Source organism: Colobus angolensis, unplaced genomic scaffold (genome assembly GCF_000951035.1).
Source record: "Colobus angolensis palliatus isolate OR3802 unplaced genomic scaffold, Cang.pa_1.0 Scaffold178, whole genome shotgun sequence".
NCBI classification, from domain to species: Eukaryota; Metazoa; Chordata; class Mammalia; order Primates; family Cercopithecidae; genus Colobus; species Colobus angolensis.
In genome coordinates, this window is record NW_012114910.1 from 1102356 (window position 1) to 1122418 (window position 20063).

Here is a 20063-nt window from a genome sequence, read left to right on the forward strand (position 1 = left end):
GGCTGAGGCAGGAGAATGGCATGAACCCGGGAGGCGGAGCTTGCAGTGAGCTGAAATCCGGCCACAGCACTCCAGCCCGGACGACAGAGCAAGACTCCGTCTCAAAAAAAATAAAATAAATAAAATAAAAATAAAAAAAAAGAACAATTGCATATCCATGTGAAAAAATATGAAACTTGGCCATTCATACTATGTTGTAAAACTTATAGAAGATAACATGGGAGAAAAAATCAGAGTGACATTTGCTTAGAGAAAGGTTTTATAAATAGGCAAAAAAAGAAAAAGAAAAATATAACATTCATAAATTCGACTTCAGTTCTTTGAAAAGCACTGCTAAGAACATGAAAATGCAAGCCATAATATGAGATAAAATACCTGCAAAATATTTATTCTAGAAAGTGCTTGAATCCAGTGTATAAAAATAGCTCATACAACTCAAGTACAGATAGACAAAAATCCAATTAAAATTTTGAATAAATGCAACCAAAGAAGATATATTAATGGCAAAGAAGCCTATGAAATGATGTTTGATATTATTAATCATTAGGGAAAAATAAATTAAAACTGTAATGCGGTACCATTTCATGCCTATTAAAATGCTAACTTTTAAAAAGCTAACCATACCAAGTGCTGGCAAGTATGCGGAACAATTGAAATTATATATGCTACTGGTGGCCACATAAAATAATATTACCAGGTGAAAAGTAGTTGTGCTTTCTTAAAAAGTAAACATCCACCTACCGTATGTTGCAGCCATCCCATTTCTAACTGTTTATTGGAGAAAAAAACGAAGAAAATGTCAATACAAAGATTTTTATAGGAGTGGGATAGTAACTTTATAACAGCTATGGCCATACCTAGAAAACTAATTATTATTATTATTATTATTGTTTGAGATGGAGTCTCCCTCTGTTGCCCAGGCTGGAGTGCAGTGGAGCATTCTTGGTTCACTGCAACGTTTGTCTCCCAGGTTCAAGAGATTCTCCTGTCTCAGCCTTCCGAGTAGCTGGGATTACAGGCGCCCACCACCATGCCAGCTAATTTCTTTGAATTTTTAGTAGAGACGGGGTTTCACCATATTGGTCAGGCTGGTCTCAAACTCCTGACCTCAGGTGATTCACCTGCCTTGGACTCCCAAAGTGCTAGCATTACAGGCGTGAGCCACCGCACCCAGTCAAAAACTCACTAATTACTGAATGATTGACAATATTCCTTTTATGTGTTGTTGCTGCTTTTCCCCCTGAACCCCAACGGCGGGCGGGGGGGCGGGGAAAAAGAAACAGACTCTACTCTCCCTAAGCCTTTCATTAACTTCCATGAGAATTGAATTTATGGAATGGAGAACATAGACACTTTGGCCTGGAAAGACATTTAATTTAGTTGTTAAAAAATTGTGAGGTCTAGGAATTTGAAATAACTTAGCCAAAGTCATGCACATTACGTCGTAATTGGTACAAAACGGGTGGGTAGCAATCAGGATAGTTCAGCTACCACGCTTAATGGTTGTTTTCGCCATTCTCTCCTTTAGTTAAACTACTTTTTAAATTTTTACTTCCATTGATTTGCAATGTTTTCGGGGGAGTTTCACGTTAATAAATGCTTCTACATAAAAATATCTACATTGATGGACTCTCTAATGTACATTTTATTTTAGAATGTTTTAGAGGTTGTGTGTGTCACTGGGTATTTTAAGATCTAAAAATGTCAAGTTCATTATCATAAGTTTCATTGTGTACATAATTTCATTTTTATTGACTTTTTATCTTTGATTAAATTGTCCTTTTATTATGCCTTTTTATCAACAGGTATACTTTAGCCAGCATGTCAATTTCATCCATTTTTGTTTATGTTTTTAAAGCCATCACATACATTTTGGTAAGTCAGCTCAATCTTCGTACTTTTCAAATTCAATTAAGTTGAAAGCTTTGTCTCCTTTGATAAGAGACAACTGCTGAAAGCTAATGCCTTATAGAAAAATGTTGCAAGGACAAAATACCATTTAATAGAGAAAGAGGGAAACATATCTTTATTTGACAGACAATCAAGTGAGGCTTTTCAAATATCCCATCAGTTACATAGAAGATAATATTTAAAATCATATGTGGCTTCTAATGCTTCTTTTCAACACATAGTATAAGAGTGACCTTATATTTTGTTTTTTTTTAAATTGAAAAGATACATTTTTGCAGAAGCATGGTAATGTGCAGTAATTCTAAAAGTGGCTCTAACTCTGTAACTATATATAATAAATTTAATTTGTGTTCACAGAAATGACAAAGTGAAGTATGACTTTTCCTGATTTGTATTCAAAATTAGGACAACATTCTTGGTACAAAACTTTCTCAGAATATGTATTTTCAAATGCCTTATGTTTCCTCCACCTACACTGCAAGGTCTGCTTTAAAGCCTGTTTAGTTAACATTTAAAGTCAATAAATATGTATTAAACTTAAATCTAGGTCAAACATTATGAAACATACAGCAGACAAGTTTAGGACTATGGTTCTAATGCCCAAGGAACTCACAGTCTGGGAAGGCCAACAGGTTCATGCCTATCTATAACGTTAGGAAAATTACAGAGGGCATTATAATAGATTTATAAAATTTATAAAATTATTATAATAGATTTATTGAATACATCTCTACCACAGGGAACAATACATATGTATAGATTAAAAAAAATACATTTGAGCTGTCCCTTAAGGGTTAAATTGACAGGTGATTGAGAGATATTTCAAGTTGAGGAACTGGCATAAACAAAGGATAGAGACATGCTCTGTGTAGCTAAGAATACACAGTAGCTGGAATAGAGCACAAGTATATGAATGTGAGGAGGTGAGCTTGGCAAGGGAGGGCATGACTTAGATGGAAAAGACTGTGAGGATCACGGAGTGGCTTTTGTACTTTAACTATCTGTCACTGTGCTGTGTTTATCACAGGTCTGAAGTCAATCATTGCTCTAATACCTTTTCTGAATCATCATCATGACCTATAGAATAAAACACTAGCATTCTATTTTGAAAAGCAATAGAGTGAAAGTGATAATTGGTTACTGCAACGAGATTGGAAATTCGTAAAGACATAAGAAGATATAAGGACATTGGAATGAATGGGACTGCAAATTTGGCCCACTTGCTCTATCTCACCACAAACTCTAACCATAACATGGTAGATTTCACAAATAAAGATTCTGTGGGTTTTTTGTTTGTTTATTCGTTTTGTTTTTGTATTTTTCTTCAACATACCAATCATTTAATCAGTTCAATCTGGTAAGTAATGTCAAAACTGTTTATTTTATGAAATAAATTCCCAAGTTCCTAGTTATTTTTTATTGTTATCTTTGAATTTACTTCTCAGTGGTTCGTGTTTTCCTTATATCAACACTGTATTTCCTCAACCAGTTTTTTCCAAGTGAAATTACTAGTTATCTGGAAAATAATTAGCAACCATCTCCTCACTCATTGGATGCTAATACTAATCTCTTACAGGAACATATCTCCTCTAAGAAGAACTCCCCTCCTCCCTCCTTCGCCCCCATCCTCCAACACACATACTATTTACATTATGAATCTCAAACCCTTGCTGAAAACAGTAGTTTTCTATTTAGGCAGCTTATATGGCACTATTTCCCATTGGGAAATGTCACCTTCAAACAAGAAATAGTCTCTATACATTGAGTGATAATTTCCTTTTTTAATGGTGGGTGATAGGTGAAGGAAAAAATAAATAACAGGCAATATTAATATGCTCTATATTAACAAGTATTAAAAACAATAAACATTTATCTTTTCCATTCTACATAGATCTTCCATTTATTTATTACCTATATGTTAGTCAAAGTAATTCAATTCAGGATCATATTTTTTAAGACAGTGTTTTTTTCACAATACTAAAAGTGAACTATTATTTTTTGTTCCCAAACTTGATTTAAGTACTAAAACTCAGAGAATATACCTAAGTGATTTAGGGTATGACATTTCTCTAGTCTGTGCATCCTTTCTCTGTCTGTATAATAAAATGGACAGGACAGTCTCTAATTCCCCTATTACTTCTGAAAACAATTCCTCTCCCCTATGATTACCAGTATGATTTTCTTTTAAAACTTTTGAAAATAGAGGATTTTAAAAAACTGTTTTATTTGGATTTGAGCCTTTAATTGGCAGCCATATTTATCTCCTAAATTAGTTCTCAAAGGTCAAAAAGCAATCAATTACCTACTGCTTTCCTGCTTTAATTGGTAGCATATCTTTGAAAAAGCTTTAAACATCAATGTTTGCATTTTGTCTCTAAAATACGAAAAGTTCCAAGAAGAAAAGAGAGATATTTTGGAAGATATTTTGGATTGAAGTTCCCATATTGAATACATATATTTAATTGCCATAGCATCTCTAATTTTTTCATGAAGCTCTATATACTCTGCAATATTTACCTTCTTATTTGTGTAAGATAATCAGAATATCTGAATACTTTAATCAATATTTGATATTTTAAGAGACCTCTGAAGGCACTCACTGATATGTTAATTTAAGAATAAGGCATCAAATAATTTAAACTGAGTAACTAAATAAAAAGGAAAATTGACAATTTTATTAAAAAGCTAGGTATAATGACATGCTGATATCCTTTCTATATTCTGTTCTAGTTCTTAGCCCTAGTCAGATACATAAAAATAACAATAACAGCTCCATTTCAAAGAAATCTGTTTGGATGCTCATCAAAAAATCTCCACAACAGATGTTTTAGCCCCATTTCATAAACAGAAGTTTGAGGCTAAGATAACTGAAGCTACTTGCCCTAACCTTCAAAGCTAATAGGTGGTACAGTTGGACTAGGAATGCAGACACACTGCTACATCCTGATTCATTCATTTATTTTCCAATACATATAACTAGACAATAAATCAGCTAGAAATGGTGGAAATTAACTCAAGACTATCATCTTACCTTACACCCTTTTTATTACCTTGTCATGTATTCCCTAATTTACAGCATCTACATTTTTGCCTCTGCAATCCTGAACTTTATAGAACGTCTGGTGTCCCTTGACTTAATGTTTGTTCTAGGGTGATGGACTCATCTCAGTTTGCCTGGGCCTGTCCTGGGTTTAGTATTGAAAGTACTGTGATCTAGGTACCCCTCAAGTCTCAGGAAAATCAATATAGCTCGTCAGAGATTGTCCTGGTTTTAAAACATAAAATTCTGTGTCCCAGGAGCTTCATCAGTCCCAGGCTAATCAAGGTGGTTCATCACCCTAAGTGACCCTCACATATGAGCACTGTCTTTCTTTTATAGAGTTTAGCTTAGCTAAATCCATTGTCTTACCAATCTCTGATTAATGCAGGAAGGTACATGTTGTCGCAAATGCTGCCACATGTTCCCAGCAATTTAGAGAGGCCTGTCTTCATCCTGAGGAATGCTGAACGCTTGTTGCCTCAAAAATCTCAAATAATATTACTTTAATGAGTTTGAGTGTGCCATTCATATACTATACTTCATTTTTCCCTAATTCACAGAAGGCATTTGTTGACTTAGAAAATGCCAGATTTTAAGTACTTAGTGGAGAAACATGGGAGAAAGTTGTGTTTCTAGAACATCTGGAGAAACAAATATTTTCTCACTGTTTATTTTCAGTCCCCTTTCCAATTCAGTAATATTTGCTTTTTTTACTGCAATAAGATGAGCTGGAGAATAATGAGAATGCAAACTGGTTTTACCTTGAGAAATGCTTCAGGGTAAACAATTCTAACACTGAAATCAAGAATTGCAAAGTTTATTAAATAATTCTGCTCTTGATGAAACCATCAATAGCTGAGTGTTTTAAAAACATTGCTAAACATCACTGAATGAGGATAATATATTTCACATAACTCAGAGAAAAAAAACTTTGGTACACAAACCTCACAAATTTTTACTGAGAAAAGTATTTGGATTTAATTCTTTTCAAAAATAATGATCTAAATTATTATGTTAAAGCTACATAGGATATTGAAATCATATGCAAATCAAGATAAACAAGAAGCTATGGAAAAAAAGTCCAATCTTTCAGTAATTTCCCTAGTGAAATAAAGGATGCTTGACTAAAAAGTCTGAGTTTCTTCTGAAATAGAGAAAATTATTGGTCATTTAAAATTTTAAATCAGGGAGAAATCTTATGTTTAAGAAGGTCAGAGAGAGTAGTAGTGTCTCAGAAAGTTCAAGCATATATTTTATGAAAACATTTGCTAAAAAGTGTTTAATTGTTGAATAAAGTGGAACCAATAATTAGAAGGCCTGTGTTCTAAATTCACCTTTACCACCTTTAACACTGACTTTACTCATGGTCTTAGCCAATTTGTTTTTATTTCATTGATTTCACAAGATGAGGGAACTTGGGTACTTTTCACTTTTATCATCAGCTAATCAAATATTTATATTATGGTGGTCAATGAGGAGACTGTGTTCAGCAATGGCAAACAAAACTTGAAATCATTAGACGCTTAACTATGCAATATTATACAGTGATAATAAATTATAATATTACTTTGCCAAGCAATTTATAACTGGATAATTGTCATGATTCTCTTATATATACTTTTCAGTTCTAACTTGAATTTTTTAAAAATTTGAATTACCTGTAGTAAATATATGTTAAGGATTCCATGAGTTTTTTAATGCAGCCTTCCTCCTCCTCCTCCTCCTCCTCCTCCTTCTTCTTCTTCTTCTCCTGTTTTGCACAGCAAAAAAGATTTCATTAAAAATGGGCCAAGGATTGGAACAGTCACTTTCAAAAATAACCATACAGATAGTTAACAGGTTTACAAAAACATGTTCAACATCACTAATCCTTAGAGAAATGCAAACCAAAACCACAGTGAGATATCACCTCACGCTTGTCAGGGTGAAGCTAAGGGTTGGCCAGGATATTGATAACAGGCAACCCTTGTACACTGCTGTTGGGAATGCAAATTACTGAAACCACCATGTAAAACTGTATGGAGATTCCTGAAAAGAAAATAGAAGTAGAATACATAATCCAAGAATCCCACTTCTGGGTATGTATTCACAGAAAATGAAACGTGTATCACAAAGAGAGATCTGTACTCCCATGTTCAATGTGGTATTATTTTCAATATCCACAATAGGTAGTCAACTGAAGTGTCCATCGAAAGATGGCTGGATAAAGAAAATATGACATATATACACACGGAATACTATGAAACTTTAAAAAAGGAAATTCTGTCATTTGCTACCCCAGGAGTGAGCCTGGAGGACCCCATTCTAAGCAAAGCAAGTCAGACACAGAGAAACAAATCCACATTATCTCACTTATATATGGAATCTTAAAAAATGTCAGCATTTTATAAGTAGAGAGTAGAATGGTTCTTACCAGAGGCTGGATTGGGAGGGGAATAAAGGGTTGTTGGTCAAAGGGAAAACAACTTTGGTTAGACGGACAGGAGGAATATCTTTTGAGACCTACTGCACAGCAGGATGACTATAGTCAATAATAATGTATTGTACATTTCAAAATAACTAAGAGAGTAAATCCCAAATGTCTCACCACAAAGAAATAAGGAAGTGAGATGACAGGTTAACTTGCTTTATTCAGTAATTCTACATAGTAGATGTATATCACAACATGACTTTGTACCCCATAAATGCATACAATTATGGTTTGTTAATGAATAATAATCAAGGAAAAGCCTAAGGAACTGAAAGAGCAGGCTGGAGGGAGCAGATCAAGTGCATGGTAGATGCAACAGGGAGAGAACAGGGTACACAGGTCTGGTAGAGGTTGCCTTTGTTTTCTGTCCACTGTAGTGCAATAAAACAGCAAGCTAACTAAGTCTGATGTTGCAAAGTAGAAACAGAAAGCCAGGGTTGCCACGCAGGAAGGAGGAAAGGAAAGGACTATCTCTCATTCCATTTCAGGGTCTTGTTTTAACAAGTTACAAAAACGAAAACTTCAGGAACTTGGAAAGCCTGTTGTGCTGGGAGACACTTTCATATTTGGGGCCCAAGATTCCAACCCTGGTGAAAACACCCTGTAGAATCCCATCCTCTTGAATGGATATAATGGGATACCACTCCTACTCTTATATTTTACGGAAGACATGTTTTGTTGAAAATGTAATTAAGGTCCCTAATACGTGGACTTTGAGTTACTCAAAGGGAAAATTATCCTAGGCAGACCTGAATTAATCAAGTTAACCCTTTAAAAGAAGGTGAAGTTCCAGAGACAAGCTCTGTACTGCTGGCATCAAGGAAGAATTCTCTAGTTCCTGAGAGTGGCTTCCAGAAGACAGACAGGTAGCAAATGGGGATTTCAATCCTACAACCATAAAAAACTGGATTCTGCCAACAGCTGGTGAGGTTAGAAGAGAATTTCAATCCTCATTTGAGATGACAGTAATAGCCAACTGTGAGTTCACCTTTTGAGACATGAGCAAAGAACCATGCTACCCTGTCCCCAGCCTCCTGACAAAAAAAAAAAAAAAAACCAAGGATTAACTCATTCATTTGTATCGGAAGTCTAGAAAAAGAATTAAAACAATACATTTGTATTAAATAGGAATATGTGCTTGGATATTTACATATATTTACTAAATCCTCAAAATAGCTCTGTGGATTATAGTTTATATACACATTTAACAAATGGCATAAAGATTCAAAAACTTTAGCAATATAATAAAATTATACTCAAATAGAAAATGACATAGCTATTATTTTAATTTTCTCTCCCTGTCTCCTATGTCAAATTCTTTTTCAAATTGTATTTATATATTTATTTACTTTTTATTATACTTTAAGTTCTGTATTACATGTGCAGAACATGCAGGTTTGTTACATAGATATACATGTGTCATGGTGGTTTGTTGCACCCATCAACCTGTTATCTACATTAGGTATATTTCCTAATGCTATCCCTCCCCTTGCCCCCCACCCCCTGACAGGCCCTGGTGTATGATTCCCTTCCCTCTCCCCATGTCCATGTGTTCTCATTGTTCAACTCCCACTTATGAGTGAGAACATGAGGTGTTTGGTTTTCTGTTCCTGTGTTAGTTTGCTGAGAATGATGGTTTCCAGCTTCATCCATGTCCCTGCAAAGGATACGAACTCATCCTTTTTTTATGGCTGCATAGTATTCCATGGTGTATATGTGCTACATTTTCTTTAACAAGTCAATCATTGATGGGCATTTGGGTTGGTTCCAAGTCTTTGCTATTGTTAATAATTCTGCAATAAACATACATGTGCACATGTCTTTAGAGGAGAATGATTTATAATCCTTTGGGTATATATCCAGTAATGGGATTGCTGGGTCTAATGGTATTTCTGGTTCTAGATCCTTGAGGAATTGCCACACTGTCTTCCACAGTGGTTGAACTAATTTACACTCCCACCAACAGTGTAAAAGTGTTCCTATTTCTCCTCTCCAGCATCTGCTTTTTCCTGACTTTTTAATAATCACCATTCTAACTGGTGTGAGATGGTATCTCATTGTGGCTTTGATTTGCGTTTCTCTAATACTAGTGATGATGAGTTTTTTTCCATGTGTTTATTGGCTGCGTAGATGTCTTGTTTTGAGAAGTGTCTGTTTATATTCTTCACCCACTTTTTGATAGGGTTGTTTTATTTTCTTGTAAATTTGTTTAAGTTTCTTGTAGATTCTGGATATTAGCCCTTTGTCAGATAGATAGATTACAAAAATTTTCTCCCATTCTGTAGGTTGCCTGTTCACTCTGATGATCATTTATTTTGCTGTGCAGAAGCTCTTTGGTTTAATTAGATCCCATTTGTCAATTTCAGCTTTTGTTATCATTGCTTTTGGTGTTTTAGTTATGAAATCTTCGCCCATGCCTACCTCCTGATGGTATTGCCTAGGTTTTCTTCTAGCATTTTTATGGTTTTAGGTCTTACATTTAAGTCCTTAACCCATCTTGAGTTACCTTTTGTATAAGGTGTAAGAAAGGGATCCAGTTTCAGTTTTCTGTGTATGACCAGCCAGTTTTCCCAACACCATTTATTAAATATGGAATCCTTTCCCATTGCTTGTTTTTGTCGGGTTGGTCAAAGAACAGGTGGTTGTAGATTTGTGGTGTTACTTCTGAGGCCTCTGTTCTGTTCCATTGGTCTATATATCTGTTTTGGTACCAGGACCATGCTGTTTTGGTTACTGTAGCCTTTTAGTATAGTTTGAAGTCAGATAGTATGATGCTTTTCTCTTTTTGCTTATGATTGTCTTGGTTATATGGGCTCTTTTTGGTTCCATATTAAATTTAACATAGTTTTTTCTAATTATTTGAAATAAGTCAAAGGTAGCTTGATGGGGATAGCATTTAATCTATAAATTACTTTGGGCAGTATGGCCATTTTCACGATATTGTTTCTTCCTACCCTATCCATAAGCATGGAATGTTTTTCCATTTGTTTGTGTTCTCTCTCTTATTTCCTTGAGCAGTGGTTTGTAGTTCTCTTTGAAGAGGTTCTTCCCATCTCTTGTGGATTGTTTTCCTAGATATTTTATTCTATTTGTAGCAATTGTGAATGGGAATTCACTCATGATTTGGCTCTCTGTTTGTCTATTATGAATGTATAGGAATTCTTGTGATTTTCACACATTGATTTTGTATGCTTTGTAGTTTGTTGAGAGTTTTTAGCATGAAGCAGTGTTGAATTGTATTGAAAGCCTTTTCTGCATCTATTGAGATAATCATGTGGTTTTTGTCATTGGTTATGTTTATGTGGTAAATTATGTTTATTGATTTGCATATGTTGAACCAGTTTTGCATCTCAGGAATGAAGCCAACTTGATCGTGGTGGAAAAGCTTTTTGATGTGCTGCTGGATTCAGTTTTCCTGTATTTTATTGAGGATTTTCACATCGATGTTCATGAGGGATATTGGCTTGAATTCTTTTTTGTTGCTGTGTCTCTGACGGGTTTTTGGTATCATGATGATGCTGGTCTCATAAAATAAGTTAGGGAGGAGTTTCTTTTTTTCTACAGTTTGGAATAGTTTCAGAAGGAATGGTACCAGCTCCTCTTTGTACCTCTGGTAGAATTCAGCATGAATCTGTCTGGTCCTGGGCTTTTTTTGGTTGGTAGGCTATTAATTACTGCTTCAATTTCAGAAAATGTTATTGGTCTATTCAGGGATTTGAATTTTCCTTGGTTGAGTCTTGGGAGGGTGTATGTGTCCAGGAATTTATCCATTTCTTCTAGATTTTCTAGTTTATTTGCATAAAGGTGTTTATAGTATTCTCCGATGGTAGTTTGTATTTTTGTAGGATCAGTGGTGATATCTCCTTTATCAATTTCTATTGTGTCTATTTGATTCTTCTTTCTTTTCTTCTTTATTAGTCTGGCTTATGGTCTATCTGTTTTGTTAATCTTATCAAAAAAAAAAAACAGTCCTGGATTCATCAATTTTTTGAAGTGTTTTTCCTGTCTCTATCTCCTTCAGTTCTGCTCTCATCTTAGTTATTTCTTTTCTTCTGCTAGCTTTTGAATTTGTTTCCTCTTGCTTCTCCAGTTCTTTTAACTATGATGTTAGGGTGTCGATTTTAGATATTTTCTGCTTTCTCCTGTGGGAATTTAGTGCTATAAATTTCCCTACAAATACTGCTTTATCTGTGTCCCAGAGATTCTGGTACGTTGTGTATTTGTTCTCCTTGGTTTCAAAGACCTTATTTATTTCTGTCTTAATTTCATTGTTTACCCAGTAGTCATTCAGGAGCAAGTTGTTAAATTGCCATGTAGTTGTGCAGTTTTGAGTGAGTTTCTTAATCCTGAATTCTAATTTGTTTGCACTGTGGTCTGAGAGACTGCTTTTGTGATTTCTGTTCTTTGCATTTGTTAAGGAGTGTTTTACTTCCAATTATGTGGTCAATTTTAGAATAGGTGTGATGTGGTGCTGAGAAGAATGTATATTCTGTTGACTTGGTGTGGAGAATTCTGTAGATGTCTATTAGGTCTGCTTGGTCCAGAGCTGAGTTCCAAGGCTTGAATATCCTTGTTAATTTTCTGTCTCATTGATCTGTCTAATATTGACAGTGAGGTGCTAAAGTCTCCCACTATTATTGTGTGGGAGTAATTCTCTTTGTAGGTCTCTGATAAATTGCTATATGAATCTAGGTGCTACTGTATTGCATGCATGTGTATTTAGGATAGTTGACTCTTCTTGTTGCATTGATCCCTTTACCATTATGTAATGCCCTTCTTTGTCTTTTTTTTTTTTTTTTTTAAATCTTTGTTGCTGTTTTATTGCTTTCCATTTGTTTGGTAAATATGTCTCCATCCCTTTATTTTGAGTCTATGTGTGTCTTTGCAAGTGAGATGGGTCTCCTAAATACAGCACACTGATGGATCTTGACTCTATCCAATTTGCCAGTCTGTGTCTTTTAATTGGGGCATTTAGCCTGTTTACATTTAAGGTTAATATTGTTATATGTAAATTTAATCCTGTCTTTATGATGCTAGCTGGTTATTTTGCCCATTAGTTGATGCAGTTTCTTCATAGTGTCAGTGGTCTTTACAATTTGATATGTTTTTGCAGTGGGTGGTACCAGTGCTTCCTTTAGGAGCTCTTATAAAGCAGGCCTGGTGGTGACAAAATCTCTCAGCATTTGCTTGTCTGTAAAGGATTTTATTTCTCCTTCACTTATGAAGCTTAGTTTGGCTGGATATGTAATTCTGGGTTGAGAAATCTTTTCTTTAAGAATGTTGAATATTGGCTTCCACTCTCTTCTGGCTTATAGGGTTTCTGCAGAGAGATCCACTGTTATTCTGATGGGCTTCTTTTCGTGGGTAATCCGACCTTTCTCTCTGGCTGCCCTTGATATTTTTTTCTTTCATTTCAACCTTGGTGTATCTGACCATTATATGTCTTGGGGTTGCTCTTCTCAAGGAGTATCTTTGTGGTGTTCTCTGTATTTCCTGAATTTGAGTGTTGGCCTTTCTTGCTACGTTGAGGAAGTTCTCCTGGATAACATCCTGAAGAATATATTCCAACTTGGTTCCATTCTCCCCATCACTTTCAGGTACACCAATCAAACATAGGCTTGGTCTTTTCACATAGTCCCATATTTCTTGGAGGCTTTGTTCTTTTCATTCTTTTTTTCTCTAATCTTGTCTTCATGCTTTATTTCATTAAGTTGATCTTCAATCTCTGATATCTTTTCTTCCACTTGATTGATTCAGATTTTTATACTTGTGTATGCTTCATGAAATTCTCATGCTGTGTTTTTCCAGCTCCTTCAGGTCATTTATGTTCTCTAAACTGGTTATTCTAGTTAGCAATTTCTCTAACCATTTTTCAAGGTTCTTAGCTTCCTTGCATTGGGTTAGAATATGCTCTTTAGCTTGGAGCATTTTGTTGCTACCTACCATCTGAAGCCTACTTCTGTCAATTCATCTAATTCATTCTCCATCCCGTTTTGTTCTCTTGCTGGTGAAGAGTTGTGATCCTTTGGAGGAGAAGAGATATTCTTGTTTTTGGAATTTTCAGGATTTTTGTGCTCGTTTTTCCTCATCTTTGTGAATTTATCTACCTTTGGTCTTTGATGTTGGTGATCTTCAGATGGGGTTTTTGTGTGGACATCCTTTGTGTTGAGGTTGATGCTATTCCTTTCTGTTTGTTAGTTTTCCTTCTAACAATCAGGTCCCTCTGTGGCAGGTCGGCTGGAGTTTGCTGGAGGTCCACTCCAGACCCTGTTTGCCTAGGAATCATCAGTGGAGGCTGGAGAACAGCAAAAATTGCTGCCTGTTCCTTCCTCTGGAAGCTTTGTCTCAGAGGGCCACCTGCCAGATGCCATCTGAAACTTGCCTGTATGAGGTGTCTGTTGATGCCTGCTGGGAGGTTTCTGCCAGTCAGGAAGCACAGGGGTCAGGGACCCACTTAAGGAGGCAGTCTCTCCCTTAGCAGAGCTCAAGCGTTGTGCTGGGAGAGCCCCTGCTCTCTTCAAAGCCAGCAGGCAGGAAAATTTAAGTCTGTTGAAGCTGCACCCACAGCTGCCCCTTCCCTCAGGTGCTCTGTCCCAGGGAGATGGGAGTTTTATCTATAAGCCCCTGACTGGAGCTGCTGCCTTTCTTTCAGAGATGCCCTGGCCAGAGAAGAGGAATCTAGAGAAGCAGTCTGGCTACGGTGGCTTTGCCAAGCTGTGGTGGGCTCTGCCTGATTCAAACTTCCCAGTGGCTTTGTTTGCATTGTGAGGGGGAAACCACCTACTCAAGCCTCAGTAATGGCAGAGGCCTCTCCCACTAAGCTCGAACATCCCAGGTTGATTTCAGACTGCTGTGTTGTCAGAGAATTTAAAGCCAGTGGATCTTAGCTTCCTGGGTTCCATGGGGGTGGGATCTTCTGGGCTAGACCACTTGGCTCCCTGGCTTCAGCCCCCTTTCCAGGGGAGTGAATGGTTCTGTCTCGCTGGCATTCCAGGCACCACTCGGTATGAAAAAAAAGCTCCTGAAGTTAGCTCCACGTCTGCTGAAACAGCTGCCCAGTTTTGTACTTGAAACCCAGGGCCCTGGTGCTGTAGGCTCCCGAGGGAATCTCCTGGTTTTGCGGGTTGCGAAGACAGTGGGAATAGCTTAGTGACTGGGCTGGAGAGCACCATTCCTCACAGCATAGTCTCTCATAGCTTTCCTTGGCTAGGGGAGGGAGTTCCCTGACCCCTTGCACTTCCTGGGTGAGGTGACACCCCACCCTGCTTCTGTTCACCCTCCGTGGGCTCCACCCACTGTCTAACCAGTTCCAATGAGATAAGCCAGGTACCTCAGTTGGAAATGCAGAAATCGCCCACCTTCTGCATTATCTCCCTGGAGATGCAGACAAGAGCTGTTCCTAAATGGCCATCTTGCTAGTCACCTTCTACGTCGAATTCAGATCTCAAACATATTAAAAAGCCAAGAATCTCAAGTTTTTGTTGAGTTGCAGAGTCACTACACAAAGAAGCCCACAGCTTGTTTCTCTCACAAAAAAAAAAAAAAAAAAAAAATTGCTGTTTGGGAGTATCCTTCTTTTTGTCATTCCTTTATCTTTATGGTATTTATTCATTCAAATGCTATTTAGCACCTGCTGGGTCCCAGGCATCAAGGCGAAGGGTGAGGATTCAGAGAAGACATCTCTTAGGAGCTCTGACTGCAGTAGGTAAAACAACCCTGATTCCCTGATTTTCCCTTTACTGACACATATTGACACAAGTTCTGGAAAAATACAGAAGTAAGCAATAAATGGGCTCTTTCTTAACAAACCATTGAAGCATTATCTTGTCATTGGGAATAAAACAGCAGCTGCTTGATTACAAACAGCACCATTTGGTAGACTTCTATGAACATTAAACAAAGAATAACCCATTTGATTTCTTCATATTTCTAAACAAGGTTTGAATTTCTGCCTTAAGCTGTACTTTATGCCAATAAAATAAACCGAGAGAGTCCTTTAATAAAAGGTGCACTGAAACTTTATGATATCCTACATATCCCTCCTCAGCTTAGGAAAAAATGACGACTCATTCTGATAAACTGTGCAGCAACATACATTGTTTCACTCAAGAAATATTTTATTCACGAATTTTGCATCAAACGCTATAAAATACAGCAGTAAATATCATACGATCCCTGATCTTAGAAAGCTTAAAGTCAAATCAAGCCACTTTAAATGGAAGTAAATTGTAAATTAATCTATGCAGCATTACCTGATTTGTCCAAAGCTACTCAGCTAATGAGTGATGTGTTCTGTGACTTAAACTCTTGTCTTCTGACTTCCAAATGAATGCCCTTTCTAACATCCCAAGTGATATTGTCTAATACTTGCAAAATCACCGTTTGGGAGTCAAATGACACAAAGTAGCCTTTCTTTGGGAAAGCTGGGAAATGAATGATAATGCTTTTGTGCGTGCCGGTGCCTGTGTGTGTTTCAACAAAAGAGAATATTTCTAATAGAAGCTCTAGCAATGGAAAATATCATTCCCTGCACAAATTCCTTCAGCATTATTGGGACTTACTCATGTGCACCAAGCGAAGACCACACTAGAATGGAAGCCAAGTGACAGCTGGTGTGCAATTTTTAGAGTCATTGCCAAATCTAAATTCCCCCTAAATAAAAATGTAAAATTAAATTACAATTAGAACCACCTATTCCCTTACAGAAATTCAGACATTTTAACTCTCACAGGGTGGATACAGGGGTACAAGTGATGAAATAGGAGGCATATTGTGCAGACCTAACTTGATTGACCTGATTATGAATTTTTATAAGTAATTTATATTTTCTCATTTGATAAACATGACCTAGCTTCTTTAGAAGTATTCATTTACTTATGTGTTTTCACATGATGGTTTTCCTTTTTTGGTTCTAAATGAAGATAAAATAACTTATTCTCATCTAGAGTAACTGCTGCTTTCAATCTTCTATATGTGCTGTAGCATAACTATTCAATATTAAGCTTGGCATTTAAAGTATTTAGGATTGACTGAAAGTGTTCAGAAAGGATAAAAGCTTAGTGAACTAATTCAGGAGAAAAATCATATTTATCGGAGCCAATTTCTGTAGCTTGACATTTTATGATTTACTTCTAAGCTGCTAAAATAGCTTAAGAAACCTTTTCCTCCTGGTCTGTCTGATTTTTCTTGTATTCTGCATAATCCTGCCTGAAATTTGTGCAATTAATATCAATGCAGGCATCAAATACACTGACAATGAACACCTAGGAATTATGCCTGATTAGGAAGCGTTTTATACTTAACATATCTGTTAGCTTCATGATAACTGCACTGGAGAGATGCTGGAAACCAGAGATATTAGTGAATTTCTTGGATACAATAAAATTTATACAGGAGATGGTTCTCCCTCCATGGGACACCTTCTAACTCAGATTTTTATTTTAACATTTCTTACCTAAATAGCTTTAAAAGAAAAATTCAGAAATGTTTACTATTTGGACTAGAGTTAGAATTAAAAAAATGGAATTAAGAGTTTTGACTTGAAAATACTTGAATAATTTACCAGAACTATTTCTTAAAAGGGAATGAAAATAGGTTTTCCTAAAGGAAAACTGAACCAGTTGGCGTAATCAAGGTAAAATACCACACTCCCAAATTACTCCATCCTCCAGGAGCAGCACAATATTTTTTTCCCAGCAATAGCGAATGTCAAGTTATCTTATGAATTTTGCAGTTTCTGTTACTCTTTAAAGATTGTACCAAATTCTGTCTAAATGTTCATTTCATATCCTCTGTGAAAAATACACTTTACAAAATAAATAAAGGAGGCAAGATTCTGATCCTCTTAGAACTAACTCTTAAATGCATTTGTACCTACATGCATTTTTCTGAATGATTTCTATGTCTGGTTCATCTTACATTTGTAGAAGTATAGATGTATCACCCCAGATTTTATGACTTTCTATTTCTAAGTTTATATATACAATTAATTTGATGATCTAAGGTGGTTTTACTTATTTTTAACCGTACTGTTTTCTTTTCTTTTTTCTTTCTTTTTTTTTGAGACAGGGTCTCGCTCTGTTGCCAAGGCTGGAGTTCAGTGGCCTGATCTCAGCTCACTGCAAGCTCCGCCTCCCGGATTCACGCCATTCTGCTGCCTCAGCCTCCCCAGTAGCTGGGACTACATGTGCCTGCCACCATGTCCAGCTAAATTTTTTTGCATTTTTAGTAGAGACAGGGTTTCACCGTGTTAGCCAGGATGGTCTCCATCTAATTTTTTTGTGTTTTTAGTAGAGACAGGGTTTCACCGTGTTAGCCAGGATGGTCTCCATCTCCTGACCTCGTGATCCACCCACCTCAGCCTCCCAAAGTGCTGGCATTACAGGCAGTGTGACAACAACTGTCATTTATTGAGCTCATATTTTATGCCAGTAATTTTGCAAAAAAAAAAAAACAAAAGTATTTGTAGTTAAACTTATTTGCTTCTTGACAGCTACAGGTAAATGCTTTCTGTTTTGATAGAGGGAGAAACTGAGGTTCATGAAGAATTTGGGCAATGTCACAAAACTAGTAAATGGCAAAGCCTGAATTCAGAAGCAAATCCAGTAGATTTCCAATTTTCAGACACCGTCTCTTTAAATTAAATCCGAATAGGTCTAAGGTAGCAGGTTTTTGTAAAATTGCACTGTGTGTACATTGGGAGCTAGACTGTGCAAGATTTGTAAACTTCAAATTCAGAATAGCTCTATCTGTGAAACAGGAATCGTCAGTACCTTAAAAGTTGCTGTGAGTGATACATGAGGCATAACTGTGAATACACTGTGCTTAGCATGGTGCCTGGCATGCTGAAAATTCCTATTAAATGTCAGATGATAGTATTTTTAATGGTGGGAAAATAGCATTTTGGTCTTATGGCCAAAATTGGTCTTACCAATTATTTTCTTCTGTACTTCTTTTTCGTTTTTCCTTTGAACATAATGTCAAATTGCCAGAGAATTTGCAAGAAAGAAAATAACACAAAGAACAATGCCATGTCTTTCACCCATATTCACCCATCCTCAACATTTTAGCATATTTGTTCATTCTTTCATAATCCCCCTCTCTTTTTCTTTAATGATATTTCATTACCAGAAAAATCAAAATCATTACTAATAATATTCTTATTAGTAATACCAATAATAACAGCAACCATATCTAATATTTAAGGCATTTTGGCAGGAGCACTCCTAAATATTTTACATAGATTAATTACTTTTATCTCCACAACAGTCTGATAAAATGAGCATTATCAATATTCTTATTTCGGAAAATAGGGACTTTGCCAAAACTCTTACAAATGGTAAGTGATGGACCCACATTTTTACCAGAGCAATCTCACTTGGGATACCATGTCCTCAGCTACAGTAAGACAATGGACAGGGAGGATTTAACCCCCAGGCTGCTGCTACCTGTTTGGACGAACGGAGGCAAGATGGTGCACTTCCGGGTTCTTCATCCCCCCCCTCCCAACTTTTCCCGCGCGCGCGAAAATGCAGCCGCCGACCCGGGAAGGTGCAGACCAACTGGGCATGCACCAGGTGACGTCAATCCAAAGAGACCAAGATTTACCTGGTCGCACCTGCGGAACGCCCCCGACACGCCCGTGCCCCGCCTATTGCCCTCCCACTCCTAGAAAAGCCGCTCTCTCCAGCCCCACTGAAGTCGGGATGCAGGAACCCCGCCCGAGAGCCCCACGGCGGGGGGACTCTGTCGGCCTTCTTTGCCGGAGGCCGACAGACTTCTTCCCTACACCTTAGGTTACCAAAATAAACTTGCAGTTTTGCTCCTGACCTTTGCCTACTTGCTGGTTCTTTTGTGCTCGCTCTGGTGGTCTTAGAAAAACAAATCACTACCATTGTATGACTGATTGTCAGCTGCTATTACAAGCAGTCTTGAGTTGTTACTAATTATCCTTGAAATTGATTTTAACGAATACATCTATAAACCATTCAAGATTTTATTTCCTCTAAATGCGTAGAACTGAGGGTTATGAAGTTTTTAGACAGAGAAGATTGGTATTGGTAAAGATATCAAACATACTTCAGTTTTGTGTGAATCACACCCCACCTTCCGTATACAATGCACAGAACCTCAAAATTCTCAAATCTATTGTTTCCGATCACAGACAAACACTCACAACAAATGTATTTATTAACTTAGAGGTAATGATAAACTTAAGAAAGAAGATAACTTGTTAAAATTAAGGTTAAGGAATTTACTTAAAGCAGAAGTATAACTTGTTAAAATTAAGCCTATTTTACTTTTTTTTTTTTTAAAAAAAGCCACAACTCTTTGCAAAAGGAATTTTTAGAGTTAGCACAATAGGTTCATAGACTGCAGGAAGGGATGAGACTTACATATCACATCCTAGGCCCATGACTGACACTTCTTCATTTCACTCTTCCTGGATGTGCCTGGATGTGGCCTCAAAATTATGCTGGCCGCCTTTGGTCACTAGATCAAAGAGAATGTAATTAAGAAAACAAAAGCAACAAACAACAAAACACGGCCGGGCGCGGTGGCTCAAGCCTGTAATCCCAGCACTTTGGGAGGCCGAGACGGGCGGATCACGAGGTCAGGAGATCGAGACCATCCTGGATAACA